General features: G+C 46.5%; 6 non-coding genes and 15 pseudogenes across 6 annotated transcripts; all 21 read right to left on the bottom strand.

Moving 5' to 3' along the window:
- Positions 1 to 202: 202 nt before the first annotated feature.
- LOC148263196 (5S ribosomal RNA) lies at positions 203 to 318 on the bottom strand (annotated as a pseudogene).
- A 560-nt stretch (positions 319 to 878) lies between these two features.
- On the bottom strand, positions 879 to 997 carry LOC148263195 (5S ribosomal RNA). Its single transcript, XR_015820367.1, has one exon. It is a non-coding gene; the product is annotated as a 5S ribosomal RNA (ribosomal RNA).
- A 205-nt stretch (positions 998 to 1,202) lies between these two features.
- On the bottom strand, positions 1,203 to 1,321 carry LOC148263194 (5S ribosomal RNA; annotated as a pseudogene).
- A 559-nt stretch (positions 1,322 to 1,880) lies between these two features.
- LOC148263193 (5S ribosomal RNA) lies at positions 1,881 to 1,999 on the bottom strand. The gene has a single exon (XR_015820223.1). It is a non-coding gene; the product is annotated as a 5S ribosomal RNA (ribosomal RNA).
- Positions 2,000 to 2,110: 111 nt separating this feature from the next.
- Positions 2,111 to 2,229, bottom strand: LOC148263192 (5S ribosomal RNA; annotated as a pseudogene).
- Positions 2,230 to 3,470: 1,241 nt separating this feature from the next.
- On the bottom strand, positions 3,471 to 3,589 carry LOC148263191 (5S ribosomal RNA). Its single transcript, XR_015820400.1, has one exon. It is a non-coding gene; the product is annotated as a 5S ribosomal RNA (ribosomal RNA).
- A 209-nt stretch (positions 3,590 to 3,798) lies between these two features.
- Positions 3,799 to 3,917, bottom strand: LOC148263190 (5S ribosomal RNA; annotated as a pseudogene).
- A 204-nt stretch (positions 3,918 to 4,121) lies between these two features.
- Positions 4,122 to 4,239, bottom strand: LOC148263189 (5S ribosomal RNA; annotated as a pseudogene).
- A 560-nt stretch (positions 4,240 to 4,799) lies between these two features.
- Positions 4,800 to 4,918, bottom strand: LOC148263188 (5S ribosomal RNA; annotated as a pseudogene).
- Positions 4,919 to 5,120: 202 nt separating this feature from the next.
- On the bottom strand, positions 5,121 to 5,239 carry LOC148263187 (5S ribosomal RNA; annotated as a pseudogene).
- Positions 5,240 to 5,800: 561 nt separating this feature from the next.
- On the bottom strand, positions 5,801 to 5,919 carry LOC148263186 (5S ribosomal RNA; annotated as a pseudogene).
- Positions 5,920 to 6,483: 564 nt separating this feature from the next.
- On the bottom strand, positions 6,484 to 6,602 carry LOC148263185 (5S ribosomal RNA; annotated as a pseudogene).
- A 562-nt stretch (positions 6,603 to 7,164) lies between these two features.
- On the bottom strand, positions 7,165 to 7,283 carry LOC148263184 (5S ribosomal RNA). Its single transcript, XR_015820950.1, has one exon. It is a non-coding gene; the product is annotated as a 5S ribosomal RNA (ribosomal RNA).
- Positions 7,284 to 7,492: 209 nt separating this feature from the next.
- On the bottom strand, positions 7,493 to 7,611 carry LOC148263183 (5S ribosomal RNA; annotated as a pseudogene).
- A 1,889-nt stretch (positions 7,612 to 9,500) lies between these two features.
- On the bottom strand, positions 9,501 to 9,619 carry LOC148263182 (5S ribosomal RNA; annotated as a pseudogene).
- A 207-nt stretch (positions 9,620 to 9,826) lies between these two features.
- Positions 9,827 to 9,945, bottom strand: LOC148263181 (5S ribosomal RNA; annotated as a pseudogene).
- A 204-nt stretch (positions 9,946 to 10,149) lies between these two features.
- On the bottom strand, positions 10,150 to 10,267 carry LOC148263180 (5S ribosomal RNA; annotated as a pseudogene).
- Positions 10,268 to 10,828: 561 nt separating this feature from the next.
- LOC148263179 (5S ribosomal RNA) lies at positions 10,829 to 10,947 on the bottom strand (annotated as a pseudogene).
- Positions 10,948 to 11,152: 205 nt separating this feature from the next.
- LOC148263178 (5S ribosomal RNA) lies at positions 11,153 to 11,271 on the bottom strand. Its single transcript, XR_015820127.1, has one exon. It is a non-coding gene; the product is annotated as a 5S ribosomal RNA (ribosomal RNA).
- A 559-nt stretch (positions 11,272 to 11,830) lies between these two features.
- Positions 11,831 to 11,949, bottom strand: LOC148263177 (5S ribosomal RNA; annotated as a pseudogene).
- A 205-nt stretch (positions 11,950 to 12,154) lies between these two features.
- On the bottom strand, positions 12,155 to 12,273 carry LOC148263176 (5S ribosomal RNA). The gene has a single exon (XR_015820932.1). It is a non-coding gene; the product is annotated as a 5S ribosomal RNA (ribosomal RNA).
- Between the last annotated feature and the right edge of the window lie 8 nt (positions 12,274 to 12,281).

The following is a 12,281-nucleotide window of genomic DNA, read 5'->3' as shown; positions in this document are numbered from 1 at the left end:
ATTTCGTGTTGAAAATACATACACTCCTTCTTCCCTCCCCCCCTCCCATCATTTGTTTCCTTGTGCGTTCACACTGCAGCTCTCCTTCTCGTTCGAATATCGATTAAAATACCCCTGATTCTTGACTCACATTTGCGTATAAATGAGCGGACCATAGTTCCAGTCGCGCGTAACGTCGAACGACCAATCTGAAAAAAAAATTGTTGTGATATGAGGACTTCCAAGAGGTCACCCATCCGAGTACTACTCTCACCCAAGCACGCTTAACTGCAGAGTTCTGATGGGATCCAGTGCATTAGTGCTGGCATGATGCCACTTGTTTAATTTTGCACTTCAAATACATACACTCCTTCTTTGTTCTTCCTCCTCCCGTCATTTGTTTCCTTGTGCGTGCGCACTGCACCTCCCGTACTCGTTCTAATATCAAGTAAAATGTCACGGCGCCGTGACTCACATTTGCGAATAAACCTGCGGACCATAAATCAAGTCGCGCGTAAAGTCGAAAGAATCATCTGCAAAAAGATGGGTGCAACACGAAGACCTCCCAAGAAAATGGGTGAAATATAAGGACTTCGCAGGAGGTCACCCATCCGAGTACTTTTCTCGCCCAAGCACCCTTAACTGTGGAGGTCTGATAGAATCCGTTGCATTAGTGCTGGTATGATCCCTCATGTTTCATTCTGCACTGCAAATACATACACTCTTTCTCCTCCCATCCCCCATCCCGTCATTTTTTTCCTTGTGCGTGTACTCTGCATATCTCTTTCTCGTTCCAATATCAAGTAATATGCCCCGGCACCGTGACTCATCTTTGTAAATGAACCACCAGTTTATAATTCTATTCGCGCGTAACGTCTAACAACCCATCCGAAAAAAAATAGGTGCAACACGAGGGCTTCCCAAATGGTCACCCATCCGAGTACTATGCTCGCCCCAGCACACTTAACTGCGGAGTTCTGATGGGATCCGGAGCTTTAGTGCTGGTATGATTGCACCTGTTTACTTTCGCGCTGCAAATACATACACTCCTTCTCCTTTCTTCCACCTCCTGTCATTTGTTTCCTTGTGCGTTCACACTTCACCTCTCATTCGCGTTCTAATATCGATTAAAATGCCCCTGCTTCTTGACTCACATTTGCGTATAAACCAGCGGACCCTAGTTCCAGACGCGTGTAACGTCGAACGACCCGTCTGAAAAAAAATTGGTGCGACACGGGGACTTCCCAGGAGGTCACCCATCCGAGTACTAATCTCGCCCAAGCACACTTCACTGCGGAGTTCTGATGGGATCCAGTGCATTAGTGCTGGAATGATCGCACCTATTTAATTTCGCGCTGTAAATACATAAACTCATTCCCCTTTCTTCCGCCTCCCGTCATTTGTTTCCTTGTACGTGCGCACTGCACCTCCCGTTCTCGTTCTAATATCAAGTAAAATGCTACAGCGCTGTGACTCACATTTGCGAATAAACCTAAGGACCATAATTTAAGTCGCGCGTTACGTCGAAAGAATCATCTGCAAAAAAATGGCTGCAACACGAGGACTTCACAAGAAAATGGGTGAAATATAAGGACTTCCCAGGAGGTAACCCATCCGAGTACTTTTCTCGCCCAAGCACCCTTAACTGCGGAGTTCTAATAGAATCTGTTGCAGTAGTGCTGGTATGATCCCTCATGTTTCATTATGCGCTGCAAATACATACACTCTTTCTCCTCCTATCCCCCTCCCGTCATTTGTTTCCTTGTGCGTGCACTCTGCATCTCTCTTTCTCGTTCTAATATCAAGTAATATGCCCCGACACCGTGACTCACCTTTGCAAATGAACCAGCGGTTTATAATTCCATTCGCGCGTAACGTCGAACAACCCATCCGAAAAAACATAGGTGCAACACGAGGGCTTCCCAGGTGGTCACCCATCCGAGTACTACTCTCGCCCAAGCACACTTAACTGCGGAGTTCTGATGGGATCCGGGGCTTTAGTGCTGGTATGATCGCACCTCTTTAATTTCGCGCCGCAAATACATACACTCCTCCTTTCTTCCCCCTCCCGTCATTTGTTTCCTTGTGCGTTCACACTTCACCTCTCATTCTCGACCCGTCTGAAAAAAAATTTGTGCGACACAAGGACTTCCCAGGAGGTCACCCATCCGAGTACTACTCTCGCCCAAGCACACTTAAATGCTGAGTTCTGATGGGATCCGGTGCATTAGTGCTGGTATGATCGCACCCGTTTAATTCCGCGCTGCAAATACATAAATTCCTTCTCCATTCTTCCCCCTCCTGTCATTTGTTTCCTTGTGCGTGCGCACTGCACCTCCCATGCTCGTTCTAATATCAAGTAAAATGTTACGGTGCCGTGACTCACATTTGCGAATAAACCTGATGACCATAATTCAAGTCGCGCTTATCGTCGAAATAATCGTCTGCAAAAAAATAGGTGCAACACGAGGACTTCCTAAGAAAATGGGTGAAATATAAGGACTTCGTAGGAGGTAACCCATGCTAGTACTACTCTCGCCCAAGCACCCCTAACTTGCGGAGTTCTGATAGAATCCGTTGTATTGGTCCTGGTATGATCGCACCTGTTTAATTTCGCGCTGCAAATACATACACTCCTTCTCCTTTCTTCCCCCTCCCGTCATTTGTTTCCTTGTGCGTTCACACTTCACCTCTCATTCTCGTTCTAATATCGATTAAAATGCCCCTGCTTCTTGACTCACATTTGCGTATAAACCAACAGACCCCAGTTCCAGTCGCGCGTAACGTCGAACGACCCGTCTGAAAAAAAATTTGTGCGACACGAGGACTTCCCAGGAGGTCACCCATCCGAGTGCTACTCTCGCCCAAGCAAACTTAACTGGGAGTTTTGAGGCGATCCGGTGCATTAGTGCTGGTATTATCGCACCTGTTTAATTCCGCGCTGCAAATACATAAACTCCTTCTCCTTTCTTCCCCCTCCCGTCATTTGTTTCCTTGTGCGTGCGCACTGCACCTCCCGTGCTCATTCTAATATCAAGTAAAATGCTACGGTGTTGTGACTCACATTTGCGAATAAACCTGAGGACCATAATTCAAGTCGCGCGCATCGTCGAAAGAATCATCTGCAAAAAAATGGGTGCAACACCAGGATTTCCTAAGAAAATTGGTGAAATATAAGGACTTTGCAGGAGGTCACCCATCCTAATGCTACTCTCGCCCAAGCACCCTTAACTTGCGGAGTTCTGATAGAATCCGTTGCATTGGTGCTGGTATGATTGCTCATGTTTCATTCTGCGCTGCAAATACATACACTTTTTTTCCCTGCATCCCTCCTCCTGCCATTTGTTTCCTTGTGCGTGCACTCTGCACCTCTCCTTCTCGTTCTAATATCGATTAAAATGTTCCTGCTTCTTGACTCACATTTGTGTATAAACCAGTGGACCCTAGTTCCAGTCGCGCGTAACGTCGAACGACCCGTCTGAAAAAAAAAATTAGTGCGACACGAGGACTTCCCAGGAGGTCACCCATCCGAGTACTACTCTCGCCCAAGCACACTTATCTGCGGAGTTCTGATGGGATCCGGTGCATTAGTGCTGGTATGATCGCACCAGTTTAATTTCGCGTTGCAAATACATAAACTCCTTCTCCTTTCTTCCCCCTCCCGTTATTTGTTTCCTTGTGCGTGCGCACTGCACCTCTCGTTCTCGTTCAAATATCAAGTAAAATGCCACGGCGCCGTGACTCACATTTGCGAATAAATCTGCGGACCATAATTAAAGTCGCGCGTAACGTCGAACGGCACATCTGAAAAAAAGAAAATGGGTGCAATACGAGAACTTCCCAAGAGGTAACCCATCATTGTACTACTTTCGCCAAAGCACACTTAACTTCAGAGTTCTGATGGGATCCGGTGCATTTGTGCGGGTGTGACCGCACCTGTTTAATTTGATGCTGAAAATACATACACTCCTTCTTCCCTCCCCCCCTCCCATCATTTGTTTCCTTGTGCGTTCACACTGCACCTCTCCTTCTCGTTCTAATATCGATAAAAATGCCTCTGATTTTTTACTCACATTTGCGTATAAACCAGCGGACCATAGTTCCAGTCGCGCGTAACGTCGAACGACCAATCTGAAAAAAAATTGTTGCGATACGAGGACTTCCCGAGAGGTCACCCATCCGAGTACTACTCTCGCCCAAGCACACTTAACTGCAGAGTTCTGATGGGATCCAGTGCATTAGTGCTGGTATGATGCCACTTGTTTAATTTTGCGCTTCAAATACATACACTCCTTCTCTTTTCTTCCTCCTCCCGTCATTTGTTTCCTTGTGCGTGTGCACTGCACCTCCCGTACTCATTATAATATCAAGTAAAATGCCACAGCGCCGTGACTCAAATTTATGAATAAACCTGCGGATCATAAATCAAGTCGCGCGTAACGTCGAAAGAATCATCTACAAAAAGATGGGTGCAACACGACGACCTCCCAAGAAAATGGGTGAAATATAAGGACTTCGCAAGAGGTCACCCATCCGAGTACTTTTCTCGCCCAAGCACCCTTAACTGCGGAGTTCTGATAGAATCCGTTGCATTAGTGCTGGTATGATCCCTCATGTTTCATTCTGCACTGCAAATACATACACTCTTTCTCCTTCCATCCCCCCTCCCGTCATTTGTTTCCTTATGCGTGCACTCTGCATCTCTCTTTCTCGTTCTAATATCAAGTAATATGCCCCGGCACCGTGACTCACCTTTGCAAATGAACCAGCGGATTATAATTCCATTCGCGCGTAACGTCGAACAACCCATCCGAAAAAAATCGGTGCAACACGAGGGCTTCCCAGGTGGTCACCCATCCGAGTACTACTCTCGCCCAAGCACACTTAACTGCGGAGTTCTAACTGGATCCGGAGCTTTAGTGCTGGTATGATCGCACCTGTTTAATTTCGCGCTGCAAATACATACACTCCTCCTTTCTTCCCCCTCCCGTCATTTGTTTCCTTGTGCGTTCACACTTCACCTCTCATTCTCGTTCTAATATCGATTAAAATGCCCCTGCTTCTTGACTCACATTTGCGTATAAACCAGCGGACCCTAGTTCCAGACGCGCGTAAGGTCGAACGACCCGTCTGAAAAAAAATTGGTGCGACATGAGGACTTCCTAGGAGGTCACCCATCCGAGTACTAATCTCGCCCAAGCACACTTAACTGCGGAGTTCTGATGGGATCCGGTGCATTAGTGTTGTTATTATCGCACCTGTTTAATTTCGCGCTGCAAATACATAAACTCATTCTCCTTTCTTCCCCCTCCCGCCATTTGTTTCCTTGTGCGTGCGCACTGCACCTCCAGTGCTCGTTCTAATATCAAGTAAAATGCTACGGTGCCGTGACTCACATTTACGAATAAACCTGAGGACCATAATTCAAGTCGAGCATATCGTCGAAAGAATTATCTGCAAAAAAATGGGTGCAACACGAGGACTTCCTAAGAAAATGGGTGAAATATAAGGACTTCGTAGGAGGTAACCCATGCTAGTACTACTCTCGCCCAAGCACCCCTAACTTGCGGAGTTCTGATAGAATCCGTTGCATTGGTGCTGGTATGATCGCACCTGTTTCATTCTGCGCTGCAAATACATACACTTTTTCTCCCTCCATCCCCCCTCCCGTCATTTGTTTCCTTGTGCGTTCACACTGCACGTCTCCTTCTCGTTCTAATATCGATTAAAATGCCCCTACTTCTTGACTCACATTTGCGTATAAACCAGCGGACCCTTGTTCCAGTCAAGCGTAAAGTCGAACGACCCGTCTGAAAAAATATTGGTGCGAAACAAGGACTTCCCAAGAGGTCACCCATCCGAGTACTACTTTCGCCCAAGCACACTTAACTGCGGAGTTCTCATGGGATCCGGTGCATTAGTACTGGTATGATCGCACCTGTTTAATTTCGCGCTGCAAATACATAAACTCCTTCTCCTTTCTACCCCCTCCCGTCATTTGTTTCCTTGTGCGTGCGCACTGCACCTCTCGTTGTCGTTCAAATATCATGTAAAATGCCACGGCGCCGTGACTCACATTTGCGAATAAATCTGCGGACCATAATTAAAGTCGCGCGTAACGTCGAACGGCACATCTGAAAAAAAGAAAATGTGTGCAACACAAGGACTTCACAAGAAAATGGGTGAAATATAAGGACTTCGCAGGAGGTAACCCATGCTAGTACTACTCTCGCCCAAGCACCCTTACCTATGGAGTTCTGATAGAATCCGTTGCATTAGTGCTGGTATGATCGCACCTGTTTAATTTCGTGCTGAAAATACATACACTCCTTCTCCTTTCCTCCCCCTCCCATCAATTGTTTCCTTGTGCGTTCACACTGCACCACTCCTTCTCGTTCTAATATCGATTAAAATGCCCCTGCTTCTTTACTCACAATTGCGTATAAACCAGCGGACCCCAGTTCCAGTTGCGCGTAACGTCGAACGACCCGTCTGAAAAAAAAATTGGTGCGACACGAGGACTTCCCAAGAGGTCACCCATCCGAGTACTACTCTCGCCCAAGCACACTTAACTGCGAACTTCTGATGGGATCCGGTGCATTAGTGCTGGTATGATCGCACCCGTTTAATTCCGAACTGCAAATACATAAACTCCTTCTCCTTTCTTCCCCCTCCCGTCATTTGTTTGCTTGTGCGTGCGCACTGCACCTCCCGTGCTCGTTCTAATATCAAGTAAAATGCTATGGTGCCGTGAGTCACATTTGCGAATAAACCTGAGGACCATAATTCAAGTCGCGCGTATCGTCGAAAGAATCATCTGCAAAAAAATGGGTGCAACACCAGGACTTCCTAAGAAAATTGGTGAAATATAAGGACTTTGCAGGAGGTCATCCATCCTAGTGCTACTCTCGCCCAAGCACCCTTAACTTGCGGAGTTCTGATAGAATCCGTTGCACTGGTGCTGGTATGATTGCTCATGTTTCATTCTGCGCTGCAAATACATACACTTTTTCTCCCTCCATCCCCCCTCCCGTCATGTGTTTCCTTGTTCGTGCACTCTGCATCTCTCCTCCTCGTTCTAATATCGATTAAAATGCCCCTGCTTCTTGACTCACATTTGCGTATAAACCAGGCGTCCCTACTTCCAGTCGCGCGTAACGTCGAACGACCCGTCTAAAAAAAAAATTAATGCGACACGAGGACTTCCCAGGAGGTCACCCATCCGAGTACTAATCTCGCCCAAGCACACTTAACTGCGGAGTTCTGATGGGATCCGGTGCATTCGTGCTGGTATGATCGCACCAGTTTAATTTTGCTCTGCAAATACATAAACTCCTTCTCCTTTCTTCCCCCTCCGGTCATTTGTTTCCTTGTGCGTGCGCACTGCACCTCTCGTTCTCGTTCAAATATCAAGTAAAATGTCACGGTGCGGTGACTCACATTTGCGAATAAATCTGCGGACCATAATTAAAGTCGTGCGTAACGTCGAACGGCACATCTGAAAAAAAGAAAATGGGTGCAACACGAGAACTTCCCACAAGGTAACCCATCATTATAATACTTTCCCCAAAGCACACTTAATTGCGGAGTTCTGATGGGATCCGGTGCATTTGTGCTGGTATGATCGCACCTATTTAATTTCGCGCTGCAAATACATAAACTCCTTCTCCTTTCTTCCCCCTCCCGTCATTTATTTCCTTGTGCGTGCGCACTGCACCTCTCGTTCTCCTTCAAATATCAGGTATAATGCCACGGCGCCGTGACTCACATTTGTAAATATATCTGCAAACCATAATTAAAGTCGCGCGTAACGTCGAACAGCACATCTGAAAAAAAAAAAATGGGTTCAACACGAGAACCTCCCAGGAGGTAACCTATCATTGTACTACTTTCGTCAAAGCACACTTAACTGCGAATTTCTGATGGGATCCGGTGCATTTGTGCTAGTGTGACCGCACCTGTTTAATTTCGTGCTGAAAATACATACACTCCTTCTTCCCTCCCCCCCTCCCATCATTTGTTTCCTTGTGCGTTCACGCTGCACCCCTCCTTCTCGTTCTAATATCGATTAAAATGCCCCTGATTCTTGACTCACATTTGCGTATAAACCAGCGGACCATAGTTCCAGTCGCGCGAAACTTCGAACGACCCATCTAAAAAAAAATTGTTGCGATACAAGGACCTCCTAAGAGGTCACCCATCCGAGTACTACTCTCGCCAAAGCACAATTAACCGCAGAGTTCTGATAGGATCCAGTGCATTAGTGCTGGTATGATGCCGCTTGTTTAATTTTGCGCTATAAATACATACACTCATTCTTTTTCTTCCTCATCCGTCATTTGTTTCCTTGTACGTGCGCATTGCACCTCCCGTACTCGTTCTAATATCAAGTAAAATGCCACGGCGCCGTGACTCACATTTGTAAATAAATATGCGGACCATAAATCAAGTCGCGCGTAACGTCGAAAGAATCATCTGCAAAAAGATGGGTGCAACACGAGGACCTCCCAAGAAAATGGGTGAAATATAAGGACTTCGCAGGAGGTAACCCATGCTAGTACTACTCTCACCCAAGCACCCTTACCTACGGAGTTCTGATAGAATCCGTTGCATTAGTGATGGTATGATCGCACCTGCTTCATTTCGTGCTGAAAATACATACACTCCTTCTCCTTCCCTCCCCCTCCCATCAATTGTTTCCTTGTGCGTTCACACTGCACCTCTCCTTCTCGTTCTAATATCGATTAAAATACCCCTGCTTCTTGACTCACATTTGCGTATAAACCAGCGGACCCTATTTTCAGTCGTGCGTAACGTCGAACGACCCGTCTGAAAAAAAATTTGTGCGACACGAGGACTTCCCAGGAGCTCACCCATCCGAGTGCTACTCTCGCCCAAGCAAACTTAACTGGGAGTTTTGAGGCGATCTGGTGCATTAGTGCTGGTATTATCGCACCTGTTTAATTCCGCGCTGCAAATACATAAACTCCTTCTCCTTTCTTCCCCCTCTCGTCATTTGTTTCCTTGTGCGTGCGCACTGCACCTCCCGTGCTCGTTCTAATATCAAGTAAAATGCTACGGTGCCGTGACTCACATTTACAAATAAACCTGACGACCATAATTCAAGTCGCGCGTATCGTCGAAAGAATCATCTGTAAAAAAATGGGTGCAACACGAGGACTTCCTAAGAAAATGGGTGAAATATAAGGACTTCGCAGGAGGTCACCCATCCTAGTGCTACTTTCGCCCAAGCACCCTTAACTTGCGGAGTTCTAATAGAATCCGTTGCATTGGTGCTGGTATGATTGCTCATGTTTCATTCTGCGCTGCAAATACATACACTTTTTCTCCCTCCATCCCCCCTCCCGTCATTTGTTTCCTTGTGCGTGCACTCTGCATCTCTCATTCTCTTTCTAATATCGATTAAAATGCCCCTGCTTCTTGACTCACATTTGCGTATAAACCAGTGGACCCTAATTCCAGTTTCGCGTAACGTCGAACGACCCGTCTGAAAAAAAAAATTAGTGCGACATGAGGACTTCCCAGGAGGTCAACCATCCGAGTACTACTCTCGCCCAAGCACACTTAATTGCGGAGTTCTGATGGGATCCGATGCATTAGTGCTGGTATGATCGCACCTGTTTACTTTCGCGCTGCAAATACATAAACTCCTTCTCCTTTCTTCCCCCTCCCGTCATTTGTTTCCTTGTGCATGCGCACTGCATCTCTCGTTCTCGTTCAAATATCAAGTAAAATGCCATGGCGCCGTGACTCACATTTGCGAATAAATCTGCGGACCATAATTAAAGTCGCGCGTAACGTCGAACGACACATTTGAAAAAAAAAATGGGTGCAACACGAGAACTTCCTAGGAGGTAACCCATCATTGTACTACTTTCGCCAAAGCACACTTAACTGCGGAGTTCTGATGGGATCCGGTGCATTTGTGCTGGTGTGACCGCACCTGTTTAATTTCGTGCGGAAAATACATACACTCCTTCTTCCCTCCCCCCCTCCCATTATTTGTTTCCTTGTGTGTTCACACTGCACCTCTCCTTATCGTTCTAATATCGATTAAAATGCCCCTGATTCTTGACTCACATTTGAGTATAAACCAGCGGACCATAGTTCCAGTCGCGCGTAATGTCGAACAACCCATTTGAAAAAAAATTGTTGCGATACGAGAACTTCCCAAGAGGTCACCCATCCGAGTACTACTCTCGCCCAAGCAAACTTAACTGCAGAGTTCTGATGGGATCAAGTGCATTAGTGCTGGTATGATGCCACTTGTTTAATTTTGCGCTTCAAATACATACACTCCTTCTCTTTACTTCCTCCTCCCGTCATTTGTTTCCTTGTGCGTGCGCACTGCACCTCCCGTACTTGTTCTACTATCAAGTAAAATGCCACGGCGCCGTGACTCACCTTTGCAAATGAACCAGCGGTTTATAATTCCATTCGCGCGTAACGTCGAAAGAATCATCTGCAAAAAGATGGGTGCAACACGACGACCTCCCAAGAAAATGGGTGAAATATAAGGACTTCGCAGGAGGTCACCCATCCGAGTACTTTTCTCGCCCAAGCACCCTTAACTGCGGAGTTCTGATAGAATCCGTTGCATTAGTGCTGGTATGATCCCTCATGTTTCATTCTGCACTGCAAATACATACACTCTTTCTCCTTCCATCCCCCGTCCCATCATTTGTTTCCTTGTGCGTGCGCACTGCACCTCTAGTTCTCGTTCAAATATCAAGTAAAATGCCACGGTGCCGTGACTCACCTTTGCAAATGAACCAGCGGTTTATAATTCCATTCGCGCGTAATGTCGAACAACCCATCCGAAAAAAAATAGGTGCAACACGAGGGCTTCCTAAGTGGTCACCCATTCGAGTATTACTCTCGCCCAAACACACTTAACTGCGGAGTTCTGATGGGATCCGGGGCTTTAGTGCTGGTATGATCGCACCTGTTTAAATTCGCGCTGCAAATACATACACTCCTTCTCCTTTCTTCCCCCTCCCGTCATTTGTTTCCATATGCGTTCACACTTTACCTCTCATTCTCGTTCTAATATAGATTAAAATGCCCCTGCTTCTTGACTCACATTTGCGTATAAACCAGCGGACCCTAGTTCTAGATGCGCGTAACGTCGAACGACCAGTCTGAAAAAAAATTGGTGCGACACGAGGACTTCCTAGGAGGTCACCCATCCGAGTACTAATCTCGCCCAAGCACACTTCACTGCGGAGTTCTGATGGGATCCGGTGCATTAGAGCTGGTATGATCGCACCAGTTTAATTTCGCGCTGCAAATACATAAACTCATTCCCCTTTCTTCCCCCTCCCGTCATTTGTTTCCTTGTGCGTGCGCACTGCACCTCCCGTTCTCGTTCTAATATCAAGTAAAATGCTACAGCGCCGTGACTCACATTTGTGAATAAACCTGAGGACCATAATTCAAGTCGCGCGTAACGTCGAAAGAATCATCTGCAAAAAAATGGGTACAACACGAGGACTTTACAAGAAAATGGGTGAAATATTAGGACTTCGCAGGAGGTAACCCATGCTAGTACTACTTTCGCCCAAGCACCCTTACCTACGGAGTTCTGATAGAATCCGCTGCATTAGTGCTGGTATGATCGCACCTGTTTAATTCTGCACTGCAAATACAAACACTCTTTCTCCTCCCATCCCCCCTCCCGTCATTTGTTTCCTTGTGCGTGCACTCTACATCTCTCTTTCTCGTTCTAATATCAAGTAATATGCCCCGGCACTGTGACCCACCTTTGCAAATGAACCAACGGTTTATAATTTTATTCGCGCATAATGTCGAACAACCCATCCAAAAAAAATAGGTGCAATACAAGGGCTTCCCAAGTGGTGACCCATCCGAGTACTACTCTCGCCCAAGCACACTTAACTGCGGAGTTATGATAAAATCCGTTGCATTAGTGCTAGTATGATCGAACCTGTTTAATTTCGCGCTGCAAATACACACACTCCTTCTCCTTTCTTCCCCCTCCCGTCATTTGTTTCCTTGTGAGTTCACACTTTACCTCTCATTCTCGTTCTAATATCGATTAAAATGCCCCTGCTTCTTGACTCACATCTGCGTATAAACCAGCGGACCCTAGTTCCAAACGCGCGTAATGTCAAACGACCCGTCTGAAAAAAAATTGGTGCGACACGAGGACTTCCCAGGAGGTCACCCATCCGAGTACTAATCTCGCCCAAGCACACTTCACTGCGGAGTTCTGATGGGATCCGGTGTATTAGTGCTGGTATGATCGCACCTGTTTAATT

This window comes from Carica papaya, chromosome 5, assembly GCF_054855325.1.
Source record: "Carica papaya isolate Zhongbai chromosome 5, ASM5485532v1, whole genome shotgun sequence".
NCBI classification, from domain to species: domain Eukaryota; kingdom Viridiplantae; phylum Streptophyta; class Magnoliopsida; order Brassicales; family Caricaceae; genus Carica; species Carica papaya.
This window is presented reverse-complemented; position numbering and strand designations above follow the sequence as displayed.